This window comes from Haliotis cracherodii, unplaced genomic scaffold, assembly GCF_022045235.1.
Source record: "Haliotis cracherodii isolate W230 unplaced genomic scaffold, xgHalCrac1.p SCAF_1, whole genome shotgun sequence".
Taxonomy (NCBI): domain Eukaryota; kingdom Metazoa; phylum Mollusca; class Gastropoda; order Lepetellida; family Haliotidae; genus Haliotis; species Haliotis cracherodii.
In genome coordinates this window covers 61,285,710-61,302,267 of record NW_027266264.1, presented here as the reverse complement: position 1 = coordinate 61,302,267, position 16,558 = coordinate 61,285,710, and the positions used below count along the sequence as shown (strand labels likewise).

The 16,558-nt window shown below is 41.1% G+C and overlaps 1 protein-coding gene across 1 annotated transcript in view; it reads right to left on the bottom strand.

Annotated features, from left to right (window-relative positions):
- The window catches only part of LOC139472015 (peroxidasin homolog), a 72,586-nt gene that overhangs the window by 35,917 nt on the left and 20,111 nt on the right, over window positions 1-16,558 (bottom strand). The gene's annotated exons all lie outside the window — the stretch shown is intronic.

The window sequence follows — 16,558 nt, the reverse complement described above, 5'->3', positions numbered from 1 at the left end:
CAGATATTACAAAGGGTCAGCACAACGCGAGTGAGTCATGTTTTACGCCACACTGAACAGGATTTCAGTTATATCACAGTGTCTAAGACGTTTGCAACTTCGATGAAACCCACGAACACTGATGTAGTGTTGACAATTATTGACACATAATTTGGGTGAATCTGGATTCGAACCTACAGCCATAGGTTTCTGGTACGCCTAAGGGAGGCAACTCAGATGTTCCATGGGGTTTTCACAGCGTCTTCGATCCGGCTTACATCCCGTGTTGTAAGCGACTTACATAAAGCTATTGATCAGATATGTTCCGGCATCGTGTATTTCTGGTTGGTAAGACTGCCAGACAAATGAATGTCTGCTTGAGACAGACTATTGGTGTGTGCCCGACTCCCGGGGGCCCCTTTACTCCAGATCGATGTCGGTAATATGCATAAACATTGCTACCCAGAACATACATCGCTTACAAGTGGCTGCGTCTCTTGTGCGGGTTAGTCGGGTCGATTTTGGAAGAATTGTGCTATTTAGTTTTTGACATGGACATCTCGTGACTACCTAATTGAGCATTCATAAAGTCTGCACTGTTGTCCGATTGAAACAATGCAGTAGGAGACAAAATGAGTGTTTGTTGCATGTGACCTATGTTAGTCAGATACTACATTTGTGGCCCATGTGAGTCAGATACTACATTTGTGACCTATGTTAGTCAGATACTACATTTGTGACCTATGTTAGTCAGATACTACACTTGTGACCTATGTTAGTCAGATACTACATTTGTGACCTATGATAGACAGATACTACATTTGTGACCTACGTTAGTCAGATACTACATTTGTGACCTATGTTAGTCAGATACTACACTTGTGACCTATGTTAGTCAGACACCACATTTGTGACCTATGTTAGTCAGATACTACATTTGTGACCTATGTTAGTCAGATACTACATTTGTGACCTATGTTAGTCAGATACTACATTTGCGACCTATGTTAGTCAGATACTACATTTGTGACCTATGTTAGTCAGATACTACATTTGTGACCTATGTTAGTCAGATACTACATTTGTGACCTATGTTAGTCAGATACTACATTTGTGAGCTATGTTAGTCAGATGCTACATTTGTGGCCCATGTGAGTCAGATACTACATTTGTGACGTTTGTTAGTCAGATACTACATTTGTGACCTATGTTAGTCAGATGCTACATTTGTGGCCCATGTGAGTCAGATACTACATTTGCGACCTATGTTAGTCAGATACTACATTTGTGGCCAATGTTAGTCAGATACTACATTTGTGACCTATGTTAGTCAGATGCTACATTTGTGACCTATGTTAGTCAGATACTACATTTGTGACCTTTGTTAGTCAGATACTACATTTGTGACCTATGTTAGTCAGATGCTACATTTGTGGCCCATGTGAGTCAGATACTACATTTGTGGCCTATGTTAGTCAGATACTACATTTGCGACCTATGTTAGTCAGATACTACATTTGCGACCTATGTTAGTCAGATGCTACATTGTGACCTTTGTTAGTCAGATACTACATTTGTGACCTATGTTAGTCAGATACTACATTTGTGACCTATGTTAGTCAGATACTACATTTGCGACCTATGTTAGTCAGATACTACATTTGCGACCTATGTGAGTCAGATACTACATGTGTGACCCATTGCTGTTGTCGAGGTGTAAACTGAAAGGTCCAAGTGATAGAGACCAGGTGAACTGGGGGCACGGGTGGCCCAGTCGTCTAAGGCGCCGCGATTCGCTGTGCAGAGTTGCGTCCCTTGGGCACGCCAGAAACCTATGATTGTGGGTTCGAATCCCGGTTCGCCCAAATTATGTTTCTAGGTTTGTCAGCACCATACCCGTGCTCGTGGGTTTCATGGAAGTGGTAAAAGTCCGATACCTGCATCACTTCGGGCTTTCCTCCCACATTTAGCCGACACGCTGCGATATAACTGGAATATTGTTAAAACCCAACTCACTCACTCACTTACCAGGTGAACTACATTCAACATACCATAAGACGTGAGGTCTTCGTGCTTTCTGATTGACGCCCACGTCAGCTCTGGACTAACGTACATCGAACGCATGGCAATATCGGAATGAGTGATTCAGTTAGAAGACTATTAAGTCGGTGGGAATGCAAACCAGACCTCATTCACAAAATGAAACGATCCCATTACTATCTGTATTTCTCAGTCCTTACTTTACAGCTGCCATAAGTGAATTCCTGTCATACATGTCTGAGAGGACCAATGAATCTCAGAACAGTCCATTAAATATAACAAGAGGATGCTGTGGATGATCTGAAGCTATATTAGCAGGGAGAATACGTCAGTCGCCGTCACTGTTCAGTAAAGAGAGCGTCATGCATTTACATAGACACAAGTGTTACATTTTTACATGGTCGCATGATTGATGGCCAGTCAAGATTAATATAAACCAATACACTGCCTCAACATGTCGATACAAGACGGTGAGGACGAGGCTATGATTGGGTGATTATAAACAACTAATCTGCCTCAACAGCTTGGCTACTGACTTCATTTCATAGACGGGAGGCAGATGTATAAAAACATCCTCTGTGGTAACGATGATAGATGGCGAACTGATCGGAGGAGGCGGTTGTCAACCACGTTGGCAGTAAACATGACAGTTTAGTATTAGTATTGGCAGCAATTCCAGACAACTATGGAGCGTACTGATACCACAGTAATGATACAGATACCTCATCTTCGTGTATCCTGGGTAATATAGTTCCTTTCAAGAACAACACCAGAGCTTCATTTTTAGTCCGTGTCGTATGACTGACGTAAAACATTAGCCGTCCAATCAAATCACTAGCAGGCGCGAGAGATATTCTGTGGGAAGTTAAGCGAGATGGAGATTTGACGTCACTCCTCAAACAAATCTGTTGGCGCAAATGAGTGTAGGTAATTGATCATCAGAATACAGAAAACACCCCATAACCGAGGGTGGGACCACCTTGGTTTTTAGTGTAAATTGAACTAACGGTAAAATAGTGTTAAAAAAAACTAAAAAAACCCAGATGTCTGCTCCATATTTGGCAAAAGATATTTACAGATAAGAACAGGGATATGGAATGTATTATTAGTGAAAGTCAATAAATCGTAGTTGGTACATATATATCCAGGACGAAAATACCCCCGCCATCTTTCCCTGATAACGGAATCAAGCACAATACATAATTTACTGCAACTGTTATCCTGCGTTTCATTTGGTGTTCGCCGTTTCATTGATTATCCAGATATAACGCAACCTATCAGTTACATTGGAATGGAATGTCCTACAACCAGTTTACCATTACTAATAAAATTACATCAATTTACAACAACCAACAGTTTGAAGAATAGCAGAAAATATTGAAATATGTTTTACATCTATCTCGAAATCCAGCTAATCCTGCCCCCGGACACTGGGTACTCTGGACAATCACTGATGGGTGTACAAAATAAAATTCACCCATATAAAAAGGTCATCACCAACCATCCGTCTCCAACCCTATCCTTTTCGTATTTACGTCCACCCTTAATGATGTTTGGGTCAACTAAATGTGTTTGTTTATTGTTCAACGCCGCACGCAGCAATATTCCAGCCGTATCACGGCGGTTTGTAAATAATCGAGTCTGGACAAGACAAGCTAGTGATTGACATCATGAACATCGATCTCCGCAATTGGGATACGATGACATGCATCAACCAGGTTAGTAGATCTGACCACTCGATCCCATTAGTTGCTTCTTACAACAAGCATCAGTTGCTGAAGACGAATTCTAACATTGCACGAGGGATTTTCCTAGGAGCGGTGCCATCCGGATTAAGAAGGGCTGGCTGTATGTATCGTGTGTGCCGTAATATATCTCACACATGTCGGCTTCGGTTCAGTAAAGTGCAATAACCCCGGGGCAGTCTGATCAGAATGCACGTAAGGGATTCCAGATATTTCATATTATCAAACCAACTGAACGACAGTTGATCGATATTAAAACTGTTTGTACAGCCAATATCTTTGGAATACTATGGAAGCGTAGTAGGGCCACGGTGACATTTATTTTCGTCTTAGTATTTCCTACGTAGGATTTATTATCTCCTACGTAGGACTTAGTATCTTCTACGTAGGACATAGTATCTCCTACGTAGGACTTACTATCTCCTACGTAGGACTTACTATCTCTTACGTAGGACTTACTATCTCCTACGTAGGACTTACTATCTCTTACGTTTGACTTAGAATGGCCTAAAATCACTATCTTCTACGTAGGACTTAGTATCTCCTACGTAGGACTTACTATCTCCTACCTAGAACTTACTATCTCTTACGTAGGACTTAGTTTGGACTAGAATAACTATCTCCTACGTAGGACTTAGTATCTCCTACGGAGGAGATAGGAAGTCTTACGTAAGAGATACTAAGTCCTACTTAAGAGATACTAAGTCCTACGTAGGAGATAGTAAGTCCTACGTAGAAGATACTAAGTCCTACGTAGGAGATACTTAGACAAAAAAAAAACACATTTTCACCGTGGCCCTACTACGCTTCCGTAAAATACAGCGTGTACGTATCAAATACAAGATACTTTTCTTGAGTATTGACTAATGGGGTCTTGTTTAATAAAAAAAATAAGAAATATACAATGAATGTATATTATGCTCTTTGATGCTGGTAGCGAGATATCCAGCGATAATGAGATTCTTGTACTGGCTGTCGACATCTGTCAAAAATCAATTCCGCCATTGTTGAGATATGTAGACATTTCGTTCCACCAAAATATATCGCTCTTTATCGTTCCTCGGCGACTCTCGGCGCTGGAGAATTTTAATCAATGCGTTTCTTGTGGAGCAAATATTAATTCGGAATGATATAAGATGAAAGTGTTATCTGCAGTTAGGTATGCTGAAGACACCGTTAATCAGTTTGGTTCATGAAAGGTATCACCGGCCACATCGTCTTGCTTAATTGAATGGAATTATTTCCAAGTCAGGAGGTCCTTATTTGGGCATGTCGGTTATTTTCAAATTTTAATCTCCAGGAATAATTCCAGCTGATTTGAAGTACTTCCAGCAGAATCAACAATGAGGGTCACCGTGACATTAACCTTCTGTGACGTTTTTTGGCAATGTACAGTTTTTGTTTTGCATAACGCTGTAATAGACTCTTGCAGCAGCGCTCTCGTGATAACGTAATTGCACAGCACCGGGATAAGATACGATGATACAAAATAATTTGCAAGCCGACAATCGTAATTTTCGTAAAACATAGCAACATTAGCATTTGTTTTAATGACTTGGCGCGGAAGGCGACTTCAGTGATAAGCATTGGTCTCCGGAGGTATACCGACGGCGGATCACTTCTTTGAGACAGATCATTGGCTAAGTAAACAGTGCAGATGAGTCAATAACCCCCTAAGAGCTATTTACCCATGAGAAAGTTTGCATAAACGAGTCTGCATGTTTAGACAAACAATGCCTGACTCGTGCCTATTGTACGATGTTTCCAGGTTGGCCAGGGGTGGAACGTATTGCACGGCTATTATTATAATGTATATTCTACAGGATATCATGTTGCCTGCCATGTGTCCCATGCTGTCAGGAACGGCGATGACGTCATTGACAGATCTTGTTTCACACGAAAATAGAGTGATAGAATAAAGAAGTATCCTTGCTTCTTGGCTTTTCCGAACACTGATTAACAAAAATCATTATAGAAATATTAGCGGAGATGAGTTGGGCGGGTTATCATAATTTGGTCTCGCAAATAACAATCTTTGTTTCTTCTGCAGGGAACTGACAAAATTTTGATTCTCTACAACTATTGGGGAATAATAATTATTACCACGAAGATGATTCTAGAACCCTCTTCGGATATAAAATAGAAAATCAGTGAGAATGACGGCTGTCGGTAACGAATGAACCTTGGCCGGGAAAACAATATGTTAATAGCATGAGTGGCGGCCCCTGGTGTTGGGGTATTGTGACAAATATTTAATATTGTTTCGATCTTGTTCTACATATTGTTACAAAGACACGAAAATTTATAGCCAAATACCTTGACTTCACTAGAGGAAGATTTGGCTCGTACCCATGGTATTACAAGCAAATGTGATTCAATGTATACAAAACTGGGCAAAGGATAGTATACACTTAAAAATTGTTTGTTTGTTTGTTGTTTAAGGCCGCAGTCAGCATGAAAACTGAATTTGCTAAAAGAAAATACAAACGTTATCAAAACATTAATAGGCTGAAACAGCCGCGGAAACACTGCAATCTAACGGTCCAAAACACTACTCTGATACCCGTATCAAATACATCATCATGGAATAACCATTTGTTGTTTATTTCTTTATTAGCCATCATCAAACATGAGTGTAAACATTTCCTTGCCTGGCAGCCTACTTGGTCTGAAACTCCACATGACATGATCCATCGGATCCATCCTGCAGTTCATTGGTCGTATTCCACACAAACAATGCATCAGGTGCTCACACCATATAATCGAAGGTTTGATTCCCGTAGCAAGCTTAGTTTTATGGTGCCATTGTACCCATCTTACAAACTAAGTTCACCATGTTTTTTAGCTTGCTTAAACCATTACCTAACATTATCTCTTGGTGTGCTCGTAAAAATTTACTGCGTCACCCCGAAATCCAAAATGGCGTCCAAGATGGCCGCCCAAGTGGGAAAATTTCTCAATGCACTCATTACCCTGTCAAAACAATAACAAGTCAGCATTTGGCCATCGTCCTCCTTTGATAAACCGAAATATCTCGCGAACTTCCCAGTCACTATAACATGTAAATGGGCTCACAAACAAACGAAACCATGTTCCAATAGATTCGCATCGATAAACGTTGTGCGGGTACCAAAACATTCAACTAGGTCCTATCTGAGCGTGTTCTGATCACCGACTGATGCGCCATTTAGCAGCCATTGTGACCATGCATTTAACAAATATGGGATGCTGGAGATCCTCATACATATCCGTATAACAAGCCTGTTGCACTAAAAGAGTGAGTATTGTTTTACGCCACTTTAACCAATACCCCAGCAATATTACAGCGAGGGACACAAGAAATGAATTTTCCTGTGTTGGGAATCAAACCCGGACCTTGGGCGTAACGAGCGAGCGCTTTCAAGACAAGGCTTCTCCGCTAGTAATGAAACACGAACTACGGACTACACAAAGTACAACTAATTGTATTGAAGATAGACATACAATTATTCAGTCTGGGTCTGTGTATTTCTATCAGGACAACACAGGTCACGAGCTGTATAATAGATAAAACATCCTACAGACCAATCTCTGCTCACCTAATCATGCCCATTACGAGAAGGTTTCCCGGTGCGATACTGATTATGGCTATTAATGATCCCAGTATAAGAGCCGTCGTATCAGAGACTTCCGAAGGTCTGTTTTGTTCAATGCTGCTTAGGAAAGGGCCATATATATATATATATCGGACTTAATTCTATGTAAAAGTTATTTACAATGTTATATTGTTATCTGTCACTATAATGCCCTTAGCTCGTGTATTAATTGAACGACTGCAGCGGTCCGTCATTAGTTCTAATCTCGTTGCCCCGGAAACAGCGGTAATTGTCTATTTTTCGTTTGTCCAGAGGTTCATCATGTTGATTTGTTCTCTATAATCGACTCGTTTAGTTCGACCTCGTCGGAGAGTTTGTTGGCATAGAATATGAGTAACATGTTCCAGTGTGCAGAAAAAATCTACAAACATAATCAGTGCGAATCTGGGATTTGAACCCACAATCATAGGTTCCTGGCACGTCTAAGGGAAAGCATCACTGCACAACGAACTGCTCGCCAGTGCCACAGAGTGCTGTTGACAAATTACACTCAGTTAAATCAAAATACATGAGTAATGAGTATGTGACATGTGAGTAATGAGTATGTGACATGTCAATAATGAATAATGAGTATTTGACACGTGAGTAATGAGTAATGAGTATTTCACAGGTGAGTAATTAGTCATGAGTAATGAGTATGTGACATGCTAGTAATGAGTATGTGACATGTGAGTAATGAGTATGTGACATGTGAGTAATGAGTATGTGACATGTGAGTAATGAGTAATGAGCATTTCACATGCGAGTAATGAGTGTGATATGTGAGTAATGAGAATGTGACATGTGAGTAATGAGTATGTGACATGTGAGTAATGAGTAATGATTATGTGACATTTGAGTAATGAGTAATGATTATATGAGTAATGAGTAATGAGTGTGACATGTGAGTAATGAGTATGTGACATGTCAATAATGAATAATGAGTATTTGACACGTGAGTAATGAGTAATGAGTATTTCACAGGTGAGTAATTAGTCATGAGTAATGAGTATGTGACATGCTAGTAATGAGTATGTGACATGTGAGTAATGAGTATGTGACATGTGAGTAATGAGTATGTGACATGTGAGTAATGAGTAATGAGCATTTCACATGCGAGTAATGAGTGTGATATGTGAGTAATGAGAATGTGACATGTGAGTAATGAGTATGTGACATGTGAGTAATGAGTAATGATTATGTGACATTTGAGTAATGAGTAATGATTATATGAGTAATGAGTAATGAGTGTGACATGTGAGTAATGAGTATGTGACATTATGTTTTCATTACCATATGCTGTTTTGATTGAACTGTGTATATTTACACATACCTAACCTTTACATAGCAACCCTTTAGTTAATTCCATAATTGCCTGTCCGATATTGGAACACTTCTAACCCTGATATCGCGATATACATTCACGTTCCCGAGGTTTCCCCATACTTCAGTATGTTTTTGTATTTCTAAGACATAACACATGCCAGACAGCCGTGAGAATAGTGGCACTTCGTAGCTACACTGCACCACGTAATACGACGGTATCTACACCTTGGGCGGATAAAACACTGGGAGAAAATAAGGCATACATGCCATACGACTTATTATTACAAAACGTTTCTCAAAAACGTCATGTTCACATAACACACACCGATTAAAATTGCCGTCGACGGCCAATTGAGAAGCTTGGTGTTTGATTGGTGTCTGATGTGGTATTTCGTGGTGTATGGTAATACAACGTTACTGTCAGCAGTTTCATTTCCATCGTGGAGACAACTGTCTCCCGTCAGAGTGTGATGGGTTTATTGTTGGCAAGTTGACACTGGGACCGGACTAACGTGGTGTGAAGCGAGAGATAAACACAGCTCCTGTGTTGTTGGTATTCATTGTGGTAATCAACGATACGATAATTCCTTCAAGATGTTATAGTCTGTGTTGGAGATGGTTCCCTCTCTCGCTCGCTGTCCGTTGTCTGTCTCTCTCTGCCCTTGGGCGATAGAAACATTATGTCAGGATTCCACTGATGAAATGACTAATCCACGCGCGAACAGAAACAGAAACTGATACAGTATATTTGCTGTGTGTCATTTCCGCTATTCTCCGCTTATTTTCTTGAAACCACAAACAGTGGCTCAAAAGATTTATTTTGTTTGTATGCTGTTTAACGCCGCACTCAGCAATATGCCAGCTATATAACGGTGATCTGTAAATAATCGAGTCTGGACCACACAATCCACTGATTGACATCATGAGCATCGACCTACGCAATTGGAATACGATGACGTGCATCAACCAAGTCAGCGAGCCTCACCACCCGATCTCGTTGGTCGCCTTTTCCGGCAAGCATGGGTTGCTGAAGACCTATTCTACCCCGCATCTTCAATGGTGGGCACAAAAGAGAACCTTGAAATGCATCATCAGAAAATGCCAAAAGCATCAAACCGACAGCATGACAACGAAATATCTCTTTACCGTTCTTTGTCTGCGAGTCTTGAGTATGGTCAGCTATACTTAGAAAGGTATTTAAATCCTTAGTATTACGAAACGACAGAAGTCGCTTTAACGTATTAAGATTTGGGGATACTTCCATGCAACCGAACACATAATTATCTTCGACAAATGTCCTAACTGTGAAGCTGGGAAACAGGATCTGACACACAGGACCCAACTAGTGACGCCGAGCCAAGCTTGGGCCCTAGAGCATGCTCGGCTATTGGGCCTCTGAATTGTACCTCGACCAGGTAGGGTCGAGAGCCTCTGCAGAAACAGAAGGTTGGATTTGATTTCATGTACGCCTTTTGTATCTGGAGAATGTTGTGGTTCGTATCAGACACCCCATGAAGGATGCTTGCTGGCAGAGATAACATTACAGTGTCAGGAGACGTCATCCTCTTTCGTCCTTGACGTAGAGTGAGTGAGTGAGTGAGTGAGTGAACGAGTATGGTTTTACGTCGCTTTAAGCAATTTTCCAGAAATAACACGGCGGGGGACATCAGAAATGGGCTTCACACATTGCACCCATGTCGGTTACCCGACCGCCCAATGAATGAATGAATGAATGAATGAATGAATGAATGAATGCTACCAGTGTGGCAGTACATGCGCTCCAGTTCAGTTAGCACAGGGTGTCTTGAAGTGATTCAAACTGTACACATAGAGTCGACAATGTCATTAATATATGTATGTGCGTGCGTATTTTAAAAAAACCTTTTTATGAGAATACGCGAAAAAAGACTTCATCATGTACCCAATACATAGTTAAATATCTGTCCACCATGGCATCTCAATGTTATACCACGGTATGTAATATTGCCACATACCGACGTATATTATGTAATCATTCATATTACCAAATGCACGTCAATCAATGAATGAGTCGCACCATGTGGCCGACTAACTGGAACGTGGTTTGTAGAAAGGCTATTAGAAGTACTGAAAAGGCCAAACAAAGCTGCAAACAGAAATCTCTGCCACGAACCAGACCGAAGTGTTTTGATCAAGCGACGCACCTGGTCGGCGTGTTATAACGAGGTGGGTGTCGGTGAGCGGTTGTGTGGGCTAGGGGGCGAAGCTTACAGCGGATACCCCTCTGATGTTATTACAGTCCGAACGGACCAGGGCACCCTGGGGCGACGTGACCTAGCCATCTTCTCACCTTCCCAAAACGTGACTTACAGACCGAATCGCCAAGAACCGTCATACATAGAATGGAAAGAACATTTAGATACAATATTAACTATACATTTGTTGGTGTCTCTTTTTGGATTCATGTATTACATTATTTAACGTGAAGCTATGCAAAGTATTCCAAATCAAAAGTTTGTTTCACTCATAAGCCTTCTTACAGATACTTAAGCATACTTGGTGAGGTTAGGTGAAATGGGGTTTAACGTCGCGTCCAAGATTATTGCACCTATATAGCGACGTGCATGCACCAGTCCTCGTTTTAGGCCCTAAATGCCGAGAAACAGGGTAACAACAAGTACCATCTTTTAACGTCTTTTGGTATGACGCGGCCGGGGATCGAACCATGGACCTTCCGCTCTCCGGGCGGACGTTCTATTAAAGCTTACTTGATTTATGAAACTGTCACCATTTTTCATTCTCATTCCCTTCTCAGATCTAACATACTCACCCCCTTTTCAGTTGTTTAATTTAACCTTATGTACAACTATATTTCGGTAACAATACGCCTCCACCCATCAGTGGGGTACACGAAGCACCTGATGTAGACTATCAGTTGTCGGACTTCCATTTTGTGGAAGCCTCGGTGTCTGAGTTGGTCAGGTCGCTGACATTGTGTGCTGGGGTATTCGGTGCCTCACTTTGAGCTTGGATTCGAATCCCGACTCCACCCAACAAAGTACAAGAATCTACACTGAACTAAGAAAGTCTAATACCAAATATTATGAGTGAGAGTTGGGTTTAACGCCGCTTTTAACAGTATTACAGTTATATCGCGGCGTGTCGGCTTAATGTGGGAGGAAAGCCCGAAGTGATGCAGGTCTCGGACGTTTACCACTTCGGTGAAACCCACGAGCACGGGTATGGTGCTGACAAACCTAGAAGTATAATCGGGGCGAACCGGGATTCGAACCCACAATCATAGGTTTCTGGTGTGCCCAAGGGACGCAACTCTGCACAGCGAATCGCGGCGCCTTAGCCGACTGGTCCACCTGTGCCCCTATACCAAATATAACATCTATAACCATAGGTTAGTCTCCTGTATGTCAATGCTCAAATCACTGTGAACTAATCACATCCTGCCATATTTCACATTATGAATGATAACTAATAAAGAGAAGGTACTTAATACACATATTCTGTTTCACTCTTATCATACAGTATGCTTGCTCTGGAACGAATCCTTTTATCTAATGATGTTGAACTGTGGAAATACATCTATCGATTCAAAAGCAGATCAATTACACCATAACGACTTAATAAAGATAACGCTAAAACCTTTCAGATCTGATCTCTTAATAACATATGCTGAATGTCGATCAGTCTCGTCAAGAGTCATATTACCGACACAAGATGTCAACCCTGAAATGAATCTTTGATGTCAGGGAAGTCACATGCAGCCACCGCATAAAACGTTCTGACAGATAAAAGTTAATCAACGACCGAGCTACTCTGCATTCATACTGCACGAATTCATATTCATATTCGGGGCAATTTGGCTAACACCAGAGGCCCTGACTGAGAACACCCATTGTCCTGTATTGGTTAGAGTGTGTGTTGAATTGGCTAAGTAACGATTAAGAGTTTCTGGTGAGAAAAAGGAATCGATTTATCTGACCGAGACGCGCGACGGGCCCCTGTCCATGGATACGAAATATTCGTCACGCCTTCGTATGTCTGATAATCTAGCTTCTCGGTATCCGAGTATTACTTAAAGGTGAATGTTGTTCCTTATTAAATATTTGAAGATTTAGGACGAATCTATATGCATTAACAATCATGCTGGTAATCAAATTTCAAAATGAGAAAATAACTGCCCAAGAGATAATCATTAAATCCCAGTATAAATGCCATTATCATGAAATATTAATAATTACGCCATTTACCAGATGCCAATTTTAAAGCGTTATTTTCATGATTATTCGCCCTGGAGTATCCACTTCTCAGCTCCTAAAACATAAGTTACACCTTAGTATGACGTTATCAGAAACACGACAGGTATCAATTCTTTCAGTTTATGAATTGAATCTATCACAGTATTTAATCTCTGTCATCGTGTGTTCAGGATTGCGATTACGCGTCCTGACCTGGACAAATGACGTAACTTTATGCATAGTTTGCATGGTCAGGTCCTATCAAAGGAGCCCCCGTCCATTTCCATCTATAGAAATGTGAAAAAGCTAACCATTTGAGAAGACACGCCGATTTAACCCGGAATCACCGAGTCCCGGCACATCACGAACAAATTGCATTATGTTTGAATTGGTCCGGAGAGGGGTTGAGGCAAGTGCGCTTGCTGTGGCATGTATTATTAATTACATTTAATCGGTTTTACTACAGTCGTTATTGATCTTTAGATAACCGTCAACCAAAAACTGATAAATGTTCCTTGCACAAACTTACAAAAAAAAATAGAATTCACTTTTTGGGATTGCCTCTCTTGCTTCGACGAGCTCCCAGGAATAATTACATTAAATAACCAGACTTTCCAGTGACTAATTATTTAAGTGGATGGGGGGTCGATGGGGGGACAAATACCCCTCAAATCACGTCCCATCATCATAAATTAGAACCTGCAGTAGTCATGTAGACCGACTGCATTTGGGTGCCCGTGTTCCAGTCTACTCACACGAGTGAACGGATATCTCGCGAAACGGTTCTAATAATGAATGGATTGTTCAATCACCCGGAAAGAAAGCTTGTTTAATCTCGGACTGCATATTTCGGCAAGTTATCTCAATGTGGGTGGCATAAAGCTACCCAAGATGTACACGTTCACAACTTTAAAGAAATCCCACAAGCATAGCATGGTGCTGACAAACCAAGGATTTCACTCGAAGCAGTCGTGGATTCGAAACCTCGGTCCGGATAAGGGACACGACTCTGCACAGCGGAGCGTTAGCCCATCTGCCTCTCACCGTGATATCAACGACTGGTACTATAGTAGGTTGAATTGGGGGCCTACAGTAATAAAAGCATATAACTGCAGAACATGACCGTACTTCATACTGTTCGTACTGGGTTTCATTGAGTAATAGAGGTGATAATGTTATTAGCATGAAGCTGTTTCTACAAAATTTGTTTATCAACTGCTTAAAGTCAATGACTTAAGATATTAATCTTCCGCCTATGCCCCGTAAACTATAGTTAATGAAACCTTTGTTTTTATCCCAAATAGTGAATATTTTACATGTAGTCTAAGGAAAACTTAATTGCACAGTTAATATTAAATTGACGTCAATATATCTTCTCACCTGCCTGTTTTAATAACACCATATCACCATGTCACGTTCCTTAAAAATAAATCTTTATCATCATTTAACAGGGGCGGTCGGGTAGCCTGGTGGTTAAGGCGTTAGCTCGTCACGCCAAAGACCCGGGTTCGATTCCCGACATGGGTACAATGTGTGAAGCCCATTTCTGGTGCGCCCCCCCCCCCCCCCCCCCCCCCCGTGATATTGCTGGAATATTGCTTAAAGCGGCGTAAAACCAGTCAGCCAGTCATCATTTAACACGTTTTTTACATTCAACTCCCTCACATTGTACACTGCGGACTGTTTTGCTTCACATTGACAAACCTAATTTTCGTTGTTTTCACACGCAAGGCAGCCTTGACAGACGTTACGTTAGCTTCAAAGCACTTGCAGTGATACGTTTGACACGGCTTGCTGGCATCCCTGTTGCATCATGACAAGACATGTTCAAGTGGCGGCATCCCGTTAACGACACTGTCAAGATTAAGGTTTGTCTGTCCCTGGGGGATTCATGGCTGAATAGGTCCCACATAACCATGCTTGCCGCATATGCCATCCGCGATTATCCAGTGTATTATATGTCTATTCTACTTGGTTATCTTCATCGGGTATTAAATATATTTATCTTAAATTGCCGGGCAAAAGAAAGTACAGTAAACTACGGTTATAGCGAACACGCTTATAACGAACTGACGGATATAACGAACTTACTTTTTGGTCCCGACTACTTGCTGTAGTCATGCTGTATATGTACTTATAACGAACTACGGTTATAACGAACTAAAACTAGTAGTCCCTTTGAGTTCGTTATAACCGTACTTTACTGTATACACCAATATTTGATGGTGGCTAAAATGAAACAAACACGAAATGGTTATTTGGTGATGGATTTGATTCGAGTACCATAGTAGTGTTTTATTACCTACATACCGATGTGGTATATCGAGAATATAGCTTACTGCAGCGTTAATCAACTCACTCACACACTCAGTGACTGTTGTCTAAACGAAATATACACTCGGTGATAACTTGGCACAGCCGATTTCACCTTCACCCCTGACCGCGCACCTGGCTCTATCGTCAAACTTGAACAGCAGACAGTCATGGTGATTAAGTGGCTTGTCAGTATCATTTCAGACTTATCGAAGCATACTCTGACATGGATATTTCTTGAAAAGTGAAACTTCGTTAATCCGTTATCCTCATTTTCAGTTTTAGTAAATTTTACCACATGAACAAATTTCCGGATTAACGAAGTATGTTTATGGATTAATGTACGTTTAATTAGACGTCGCAAACAGTAATCGCAGGGATTCCGGATAAGTAGGGTTTAACTGTATACAGGACATACATTGTGCTATATCTAACTTTCATGTTAACAGTGCTGTCGTTATAAAATTTACCATATACATAGACGTGAATTCCTAGCCAGCATAGTCTCGTAGAACATACATTCATCGTGTTGTTTTCCCGAAAACTTGTACACTATCCATATGTAGATATTGACAATGTACTCAATATACCTACATGCTCAAACGTGAAAAACGGATCTTGCCGAATTTAGTTTTGTTTTGTTATGTGGCTCAACATTTAGTTTGTTTACCAAACTCTCACAAAATGAGTAATTCAATGAACTTTTAATGAAGTTTTTGGATGACTGGACGCGTAACCTGGATGCAAGATATATACAAGTGCATCAATAAGTGAGTCATCTGGTTTTACTTCCTCTCATAATACAACCCATATTTACTGAAACGGGCTATAGACTACACGTGAGGAGATATCTCTCTGCATGAATGAACACGGAACAAATTCGGCACTTCATTATACGCTAAAACAATCTTTGTCACAACAGGCGATAATTTGTTGAAGGTCGCTTTGACTCGCTGCCAGAGAGATCGATATGAGGCAGTGATAAGGAAAGCCGCACCACGAGATACAGGAATCAATATCGGCAATCACCAAGCGTCCCAGGTATATGAGTAAGCCATGACGTCACTGCACAACATCAAAGAACGACGTCATCCCATGTGTATCGCATAGGGATCCCCTACCCCAAGTACCAGAGGGATGAACAGGCTTGCCGAAAATTGCCCTAATTCTACGATCCACTCAATCTAAATTATGTAATTATCAGAGGCCTCGGCGTTTACGATCGTTCACAACGCCGGCCGGTTACGACATGCCATGTGGTGCCGGTGAGTGAAATGTACAACGAGATTCTGAAATGGACAAACGGCTG